Source organism: Bombina bombina, chromosome 7, assembly GCF_027579735.1.
Source record: "Bombina bombina isolate aBomBom1 chromosome 7, aBomBom1.pri, whole genome shotgun sequence".
Lineage (NCBI taxonomy): Eukaryota > Metazoa > Chordata > Amphibia > Anura > Bombinatoridae > Bombina > Bombina bombina.
Window position 1 is genome coordinate 292,025,171 of NC_069505.1, and position 10,687 is coordinate 292,035,857.

Consider the following 10,687-nt stretch of genomic DNA (forward strand, 5'->3'; position numbering starts at 1 on the left):
ACGGGCTAAGATACCATCATATGAGCCTACCTAGGTTTAGCAAGCAAATAAGAATACCAAGAGAACAAAGCAAATGTAATGATAAAAGTAAATTGGAAAATTGTTTAAAATTACATGCCCTATCTGAATCATGAAAGTTTATTTTTGACTAGACTTTCCCTTTAAATATATACTGTGCACATATAAACATTTGTGTGCACTGACATTTTTGCAATGCAGTACTTAGTTTCTGATATATACTGTGCATGTATAAACATTTGAGTGTGCAGACCTTTTGTAATGTGGCGCTTAAAGGCTGATATATACTGTGCATATATAAAACATTTGTGTGCGCACTTGATTGCAGAAATACAGTATATGTGCATATATAAAATATTTGTGTGCACAGACCTTTTGCAATGCGGTGCTTTATTGCTGATATACATTGTGCATATATATATATAAAACCTTTTATTGTGTGCGCAGACCTTTTGTAATGCAGTGCTTTATTGCTGATATACATTGTGCATATATATAAAAGCTTTTATTGTGTGCACAGACCTTTAGTAATGTGGCACTTAAAGGGATAGGAAAGTCAAAATTAAAGTTGCATGATTCAAATAGAGCTGGTCATTTTAAGACACTTTTAAATTCACTTCTATTTTTAAATGTGCTTCGCTCTCTTAGTATCCCTTGTTAAAAAACGAATACGCACATATCTTACACCAGTGGGAGCTGCTGCTAATTGGTGCCTGCACACATTTGTCTCTTGTGATTGGCTAAATAGATATTTTCAGCTTCCTGTCAGTAGTGCAATGCTGTCCCTTCAGCAATGGATAACAATGAAGAAAATTTGATAATAGAATTAAATTAGAAAGTTGTTTAACATTGTATGTTCTATCTAAACCATTAAAGAACATTTTGGGGTTTACTATCCCTTTAATTACTGATATATACTGTGCATATATAAACATTTATTGTGTGCGCAGACCTTTAGCAATGCGACACTTAATTGCTGATATACACATTCTGCATATATAAAACGTTTGTATGCGCAGACCTTTTGCTATGAGGAGTTTGATTGCGGATATACAGTATATGGTCATTTGTAAAGCATTGAGTTTAATATTCCTATAACTGTAGTTGAGCTGTGTGTGACCCAGTTAAGTCTGGTAAACAAATGATATCAGATTCCCTGGTAGCATTAGCTAAGAGTCTTATTTCCATAGAGCAGATAGTGCTACTGCACTTGATGTTACTATGACATCACCCTAAAATCTAGCGGCTCTGACACATCCCTGACATGTGAACTCTCAGCAGGTGATGTCACTGTCACGCCTAAGTCTCTGGCACTTTATCATGTAGGGAACATGTTGTGATGTGTTTAAAATCTATAAATTGTAAACTTGCCATTTATGATGTTACTCTCTAATGTTAAAGGGGACACTGAACCCAGTTTTTTTTCTTTAGTGATTCAGATAGGGCATGCAAATTTAAGCAACTTTCTAATTTACTCCTATTATCAATTTTTCTTTGTTCTCTTGCTTTCTTTATTTGAAAAAGAAGGCATCTAAGCTATTGTTTTGGTTCAGAACCATGGAAAGCACTTGTTTATTGGTGGGGGAATTTATCCACCAATCAGCAAGAACAACACAGTGTGTTCACCAAAAAATGGGCCATCATCTAAACCTAGATAAGAAAAGATACCAAGAGAATGAAGAGAATTTGATAATAGGAGTAAATTAGAAAGTTGCTTAAAATTGCATGCTCTATCTGAATCATAAAAGAAAAAAAATTGGGTTCAGTGTCCCTTTAATGGTGTCCCAATAATTCTTTTAGTGAGTATGAGAAGGTAACTATAAATAATGTGCTTTCACTTAAACTGTGATGGCAACAGGTCAGTATAAATAATGTGCTTTCACTTAAACTGTGAGGGCAACAGGTACAGTATTTACTAGAACTCACTAAGCAAGACATTGGTGTTTTACGTAAGCTGTAGGAACCTGTGATATTTTTTAATCTCATTGAAAGTAGCTGTATAGCCCTATCCCTGTATAGCTGTTCTGTCTTGCCCTTTTGTTCTAGTTACGTGTATTCCCATAAAGTGCGAAAACACAGAGCAAAGTACCAGCCTTTTATATTACGGGTATTCAAGGGACATGACGAAACATAGTGAGATTCTAACATAAAATGTCTTATGTGTAGTAATAGAACTTTACCAATTTTCGACTCCTGAGAATTGTTAGTGTACAGTGCAGACTTCACAGGCCTAACTTGCTACATATTTGTCCGGAATTGGTGTCAGCAGTGGGGATTAGACAACATACTGTAAAACAATGATTTTTGTTAACATCATGGCCGTGGCTCTCTGTATTCAGTCCAGTAACAAGTCAAGACTGTCTCTTCGTAAATAGCCAAGTGTTGAGTTTTTTTTTTTTTTTTTTACTATTGAAAAATAATTGCAGCAAACAAGGTGTTAGTGTGTCCAAAATATTTCACATTCATGTAGTATGTTTATGCAAGACTGCAGAAAAGTGTAGTAATTACATTTTTCCCTTTACCCCATCAAATTACACCATACATAAAGGATCTTCAGTTCAGTTCTGCCTACCTCTCCCTATAATTTTATTTTAGCCACCAATCCGCAAGCGCTACCCAGGTGCTGAATCATAAATAGGCTGGCTCCTAAGCGTTTATTCCTGCTTTTCTAATAGACTCCAAGAGACCGAAGAAAAAATGATAATAGGAGTAAATTAGAAAATTGCTTAAAATTTATGCACTAGAGTCTTATATACTATCTGTCTGTTTCTAAACTGTGCATTGGGGTAATAATTTCTCATTGTGTTCCAATTTGTCCTATTTTCATGAATAAAACATTGATACGTATAATCCCCCCCCCTCCCCCGCCTTTACTAAACTGCAAGTTTCTTATATATAAGAATAACCGCAAATATTTTATTGGAAATCTTCACAAATTTATAGCAAAACATAAGAGCTGGACAAAATGATGTTTCTGCCAGCTGCACATTTGTGTGAGCCAGGGAAGGTAATACGTAAATAGGTGCACAGAATGCTCCAAACAGGATCCGTGAGGAACATTTTGAGAAGCCTTAGTTCCTCCTGGGAATTTTCTTACCCTGTTTTTTTTTTTTTATGTATTTATGAATTTTAAAGGGACGTGTAAAGCCTTAGCATACTATTGCAAGGGACTCTACAAAATGCATTACCAAAAATAAATAAAAATAACACGGCTTAAAGTGATGGTTAACTCTCCTCTTTATAAAAACAAATCCAGAATGTTAGTGATATTTTAGATTGAGTTTAATTCATCAGTTGTAATGAGGATGCGCTATATGTACGTTGATATGAAATTCAAATACCCCGCGCTCCACCGCCCACTTCAAAGTCCATGTTTCTGTGAGCTAAAGGTTTGCATTATTTCTCCAACATAGGTGTGTCCGGTCCACGGCGTCATCCTTACTTGTGGGATATTCTCTTCCCCAACAGGAAATGGCAAAGAGCCCAGCAAAGCTGGTCACATGATCCCTCCTAGGCTCCGCCTACCCCAGTCATTCTCTTTGCCGTTGTACAGGCAACATCTCCACGGAGATGGCTTAGAGTTTTTTAGTGTTTAACTGTAGTTTTTATTATTCAATCAAGAGTTTGTTATTTTGAAATAGTGCTGGTATGTACTATTTACTCAGAAACAGAAAAGAGATGAAGATTTTCTGTTTGTATGAGGAAAATGATTTTAGCAACAGTCACTAAAATCCATGGCTGTTCCACACAGGACTGTTGAGAGCAATTAACTTCAGTTGGGGGAACAGTGAGCAGTCTCTTGCTGCTTGAGGTATGACACATTCTAACAAGACGATGTAATGCTGGAAGCTGTCATTTTCCCTCTGGGATCCGGTAAGCCATGTTTATTACGATTGTAAATAAGGGCTTCAAAAAGGGCTTATTAAGACTGTAGACTTTTTTTGGGCTAAATCGATTGATTATTAACACATATTTAGCCTTGAGGAATCATTTTATCTGATACTTAGAAAAGACTTTCTGAAGGCGTCATTTGGTATCGTATTCCCCTTGGGGCTTGGTTGGGTCTCAGCAAAGCAGATACCAGGGACTGTAAAGGGGTTAAAGTTCAAAACGGCTCCGGTTCCGTTATTTTAAGGGATAAAGCTTCCAAATTTGGTGTGCAATACTTTTAAGGCTTTAAGACACTGTGGTGAAAATTTGGTAAATTTTGAACAATTCCTTCATGTTTTTTCGCATTTGCAGTAATAAAGTGTGTTCAGTTTAAAATTTAAAGTGACAGTAACGGTTTTATTTTAAAACGTTTTTTGTACTTGTTATCAAGTTTATGCCTGTTTAACATGTCTGAACTACCAGATAGACTGTGTTCTGAATGTGGGGAAGCCAGAATTCCTATTCATTTAAATAAATGTGATTTATGTGACAATGACAATGATGCCCAAGATGATTCCTCAAGTGAGGGGGAGTAAGCATGGTACTGCATCATTCCCTCCTTCGTCTACACGAGTCTTGCCCACTCAGGAGGCCCCTAGTACATCTAGCGCGCCAATACTCCTTACTATGCAACAATTAACGGCTGTAATGGATAATTCTGTCAAAAACATTTTAGCCAAAATGAACACTTATCAGCGTAAGCGCGACTGCTCTGTTTTAGATACTGAAGAGCATGACGACGCTGATATTAATATTTCTGAAGGGCCCCTAACTCAGTCTGATGGGGCCAGGGAGGTTTTGTCTGAGGGAGAAATTACTGATTCAGGGAACATTTCTCAACAAGCTGAACCTGATGTGATTGCATTTAAATTTAAGTTGGAACATCTCCGCATTCTGCTTAAGGAGGTATTATCCACTCTGGATGATTGTGACAAGTTGGTCATCCCAGAGAAACTATGTAAAATGGACAAGTTCCTAGAGGTGCCGGGGCTCCCAGAAGCTTTTCCTATACCCAAGCGGGTGGCGGACATTGTTAATAAAGAATGGGAAAGGCCCGGTATTCCTTTCGTCCCTCCCCCCATATTTAAAAAATTGTTTCCTATGGTCGACCCCAGAAAGGACTTATGGCAGACAGTCCCCAAGGTCGAGGGAGCGGTTTCCACTTTAAACAAACGCACCACTATACCCATAGAGGATAGTTGTGCTTTCAAAGATCCTATGGATAAAAAATTAGAAGGTTTGCTTAAAAAGATGTTTGTTCAGCAGGGTTACCTTCTACAACCAATTTCATGCATTGTCCCTGTCGCTACAAGCCGCATGTTTCTGGTTCGATGAGCTGATAAAGGCGGTCGACAGTGATTCTCCTCCTTATGAGGAGATTATGGACAGAATCAATGCTCTCAAATTGGCTAATTCTTTCACCCTAGACGCCACTTTGCAATTGGCTAGGTTAGCGGCTAAGAATTCTGGGTTTGCTATTGTGGCGCGCAGAGCGCTTTGGTTGAAATCTTGGTCGGCTGATGCGTCTTCCAAGAACAAGCTACTTAACATTCCTTTCAAGGGGAAAACGCTGTTTGGCCCTGACTTGAAAGAGATTATCTCGGATATCACTGGGGGTAAGGGCCACGCCCTTCCTCAGGATCGGCCTTTCAAGGCAAAAAATAAACCTAATTTTCGTCCCTTTCGTAGAAACGGACCAGCCCAAAGTGCTACGTCCTCTAAGCAAGAGGGTAATACTTCTCAAGCCAAGCCAGCTTGGAGACCAATGCAAGGCTGGAACAAGGGAAAGCAGGCCAAGAAACCTGCCACTGCTACCAAGACAGCATGAAATGTTGGCCCCCGATCCGGGACCGGATCTGGTGGGGGGCAGACTCTCTCTCTTCGCTCAGGCTTGGGCAGGAGATGTTCTGGATCCTTGGGCGCTAGAAATAGTCTCCCAAGGTTATCTTCTGGAATTCAAGGGACTTCCCCCAAGGGGGAGGTTCCACAGGTCTCAGTTGTCTTCAGACCACATAAAAAGACAGGCATTCTTACATTGTGTAAAAGACCTGTTAAAAATGGGAGTGATTCATCCCGTTCCATTAAGAGAACAAGGGATGGGGTTCTACTCCAATCTGTTTATAGTTCCCAAAAAAGAGGGAACGTTCAGACCAATCTTAGATCTCAAGATCTTAAACAAGTTTCTCAAGGTTCCATCGTTCAAGATGGAAACCATTCGAACTATTCTTCCTTCCATCCAGGAAGGTCAATTCATGACCACGGTGGATTTAAAGGATGCGTATCTACATATTCCTATCCACAAGGAACATCATCGGTTCCTGAGGTTCGCATTCCTGGACAAGCATTACCAGTTCGTGGCGCTTCCTTTCGGATTAGCCACTTCTCCAAGGATTTTCACAAAGGTACTAGGGTCCCTTCTAGCTGTGCTAAGACCAAGGGGCATTGCTGTAGTACCTTACTTGGACGACATTCTGATTCAAGCGTCGTCCCTTCCTCAAGCAAAGGCTCACACGGACATTGTCCTGGCCTTTCTCAGATCTCACGGATGGAAAGTGAACGTGGAAAAGAGTTCTCTATCTCCGTCAACAAGGGTTCCCTTCTTGGGAACAATAATAGACTCCTTAGAAATGAGGATTTTTCTGACAGAGGCCAGAAAAACAAAACTTCTAGACTCTTGTCGGATACTCCATTCCGTTCCTCTTCCTTCCATAGCTCAGTGCATGGAAGTGATCGGGTTGATGGTAGCGGCAATGGACATAGTTCCTTTTGCACGCATTCATCTAAGACCATTACAACTGTGCATGCTCAGTCAGTGGAATGGGGACTATACAGACTTGTCTCCGAAGATACAAGTAAATCAGAGGACCAGAGACTCACTCCGTTGGTGGCTGTCCCTGGACAACCTGTCACGAGGGATGACATTCCGCAGACCAGAGTGGGTCATTGTCACGACCGACGCCAGTCTGATGGGCTGGGGCGCGGTCTGGGGATCCCTGAAAGCTCAGGGTCTTTGGTCTCGGGAAGAATCTCTTCTACCGATAAATATTCTGGAACTGAGAGCGATATTCAATGCTCTCAAGGCTTGGCCTCAGCTTGCGAGGGCCAAGTTCATACGGTTTCAGTCAGACAACATGACAACTGTTGCGTACATCAACCATCAGGGGGGAACAAGGAGTTCCCTGGCGATGGAAGAAGTGACCAAAATCATTCTATGGGCGGAGTCTCACTCCTGCCACCTGTCTGCTATCCACATCCCAGGAGTGGAAAATTGGGAAGCGGATTTTCTGAGTCGTCAGACATTGCATCCGGGGGAGTGGGAACTCCATCCGGAAATCTTTGCCCAAGTCACTCAGCTGTGGGGCATTCCAGACATGGATCTGATGGCCTCTCGTCAGAACTTCAAAGTTCCTTGCTACGGGTCCAGATCCAGGGATCCCAAGGCGGCTCTAGTGGATGCACTAGTAGCACCTTGGACCTTCAAACTAGCTTATGTGTTCCCGCCGTTTCCTCTCATCCCCAGGCTGGTAGCCAGGATCAATCAGGAGAGGGCGTCGGTGATCTTGATAGCTCCTGCGTGGCCACGCAGGACTTGGTACGCAGATCTGGTGAATATGTCATCGGCTCCTCCTTGGAAGCTACCTTTGAGACGAGACCTTCTTGTTCAGGGTCCGTTCGAACATCCGAATCTGGTTTCACTCCAGCTGACTGCTTGGAGATTGAACGCTTGATCTTATCGAAGCGAGGATTCTCAGATTCTGTTATCGATACTCTTGTTCAGGCCAGAAAGCCTGTAACTAGAAAGATTTACCACAAAATTTGGAAAAAATATATCTGTTGGTGTGAATCTAAAGGATTCCCTTGGGACAAGGTTAAGATTCCTAGGATTCTATCCTTCCTTCAAGAAGGATTGGAAAAAGGATTATCTGCAAGTTCCCTGAAGGGACAGATTTCTGCCTTGTCTGTGTTACTTCACAAAAAGCTGGCCGCTGTGCCAGATGTTCAAGCCTTTGTTCAGGCTCTGGTTAGAATTAAGCCTGTTTACAAACCTTTGACTCCTCCTTGGAGTCTCAATTTAGTTCTTTCAGTTCTTCAGGGGGTTCCGTTTGAACCCTTGCATTCCGTTGATATTAAGTTATTATCTTGGAAAGTTTTGTTTTTAGTTGCAATTTCTTCTGCTAGAAGAGTTTCAGAATTATCTGCTCTGCAGTGTTCTCCTCCTTATCTGGTGTTCCATGCAGATAAGGTGGTTTTACGTACTAAACCTGGTTTTCTTCCAAAAGTTGTTTCTAACAAAAACATTAACCAGGAGATTATCGTACCTTCTCTGTGTCCGAAACCAGTTTCAAAGAAGGAACGTTTGTTGCACAATTTGGATGTTGTTCGCGCTCTAAAATTCTATTTAGATGCTACAAAGGATTTTAGACAAACATCTTCCTTGTTTGTTGTTTATTCTGGTAAAAGGAGAGGTCAAAAAGCAACTTCTACCTCTCTCTCTTTTTGGATTAAAAGCATCATCAGATTGGCTTACGAGACTGCCGGACGGCAGCCTCCCGAAAGAATCACAGCTCATTCCACTAGGGCTGTGGCTTCCACATGGGCCTTCAAGAACGAGGCTTCTGTTGATCAGATATGTAGGGCAGCGACTTGGTCTTCACTGCACACTTTTACCAAATTTTACAAGTTTGATACTTTTGCTTCTTCTGAGGCTATTTTTGGGAGAAAGGTTTTGCAAGCCGTGGTGCCTTCCATTTAGGTGACCTGATTTGCTCCCTCCCTTCATCCGTGTCCTAAAGCTTTGGTATTGGTTCCCACAAGTAAGGATGACGCCGTGGACCGGACACACCTATGTTGGAGAAAACAGAATTTATGTTTACCTGATAAATTACTTTCTCCAACGTAGGTGTCCGGTCCACGGCCCGCCCTGGTTTTTTTAATCAGGTCTGATAATTTATTTTCTTTAACTACAGTCACCACGGTACCATATGGTTTCTCCTATGCAAATATTCCTCCTTAACGTCGGTCGAATGACTGGGGTAGGCGGAGCCTAGGAGGGATCATGTGACCAGCTTTGCTGGGCTCTTTGCCATTTCCTGTTGGGGAAGAGAATATCCCACAAGTAAGGATGACGCCGTGGACCGGACACACCGTTGGAGAAAGTAATTTATCAGGTAAACATAAATTCTGTTTTTCCAATCAGCTCACTAGCTACAACAAAAGTGTCATATGAGGAGAGCACTGATTGGAGAACAATTCAAACCATTAGCTCGCATAAAAATGGACTTTTGTAGTGGGGGTTGGAGTGCAGGGAATTTGAATTTTATATCTATATTAAAAAGTAAGTTAAAGCGCATCTTTATTACATTTGATGAATTCAACTCCACCTAAAATATCACCAACATTCCAGATCTGATTTTACAAAGGAGGGAGTTTACGATCACTTTAACCCTTTGTCTTAACACTATATTGGCACTATGCGCAGGAACCCAGTGCCATGTATTGTGTAAACAGGGCACAGACTGGTAGGTAGACTGTGCAAGGAGCATATATACCAATCAGTGTCTGTGTAATCTCAGAGATAATTGCCTGGCATGTATAAATAGTGCCAATATTGGCAAAGTATAAAATAGTTCCCTGGCTCCTAAGAAATTGTGTGGTCGGTATCTTTGGAGGTTCCCTTACCTGCAGCATCACGTCTAATTATATTTCTTATCTCTTCCTGCAGCCTCTGCAGATTGATGACAATTTCTGTGGTCAGGATTTTAACCAACCTCTTGGTGGAACGGTCACCATAGAAGGAACACCCTTGTTTGTGGACAAAGAGGACGGCATGACATCGGTGGCTGCCTATGATTACCGTGGGCACACAGTGGTGTTTGCTGGGACACGCAGTGGCAGGATGAAGAAGGTAAGAGTTGGCATCTGTACGGCATATAAACCTGTGTTCTTTGTGTCCCTTGATCAGAGAATTGGCTAATACTGTGTAATGTGTAAGTGAGGTTTAGTATTCATAAAAAAATGAAAATATTTTTAAGGTGAGCGGCTCCTGGCATTTCCTTAAATTCGTCTCTGCTAATCAGATCTGGGATGTAACAATAAAGCTTTGGAAAAAGCTAGCGCCTGTCACTTCTCATTCTTCCACTGACAGGTGTAGGCTCCTGAGAACAATACATTTATCACTCACTCAAAAATGTTTTTTTTTTTTTTTTTTTTTTTTTTTTTTTTTTTTACCCTTTTTTTTTTTTTTGTCTTCTGAATATTCTTTCAGTTCTGTGATTTTTCACTCCCCAGAGCCCTTTACTTTATCTGCAGTATATGGAATTTGGCAGTTTTTTCCATGCAGACTCGCCAAGTGTCCTGTGTGCCGAGACTATATTTTAGTTTAACCCATTTGTTGCCAAGTGGTTAAAAAAAAAGACAAAAAATAAACAGAATATCTAATTTTTGTAATGTATATACGTATTGATTTTATATAGAGGTTTTATTCAAATCATTTTACACCAAAATGCAGCAGAATTGAATGTTAGAGGGACCTTCTGCAAAATATTATTTAACCCCTTAATGACCGCAACGTACCCTGTACGTCACTGGCCTATGGAGCTGCCATTTTCAATAGCGCAGTTTTGCGGCCAGAGGCAAGACCCCGCTGTTTTAGCAAGGGTTCAGGAGGAAGGGAGGGTCTAATAGCACTATTATAGCCAGACAATCCCTTAATGACCAGCGACTTACAGGGTACGTCATT

At 41.0% G+C, this 10,687-nt stretch overlaps 1 pseudogene; it reads left to right on the forward strand.

Moving 5' to 3' along the window:
• Positions 1-10,130, forward strand: part of LOC128635868 (plexin-A1-like) — a 43,593-nt pseudogene extending 33,463 nt beyond the window's left edge.
• Positions 10,131-10,687: the final 557 nt, after the last annotated feature.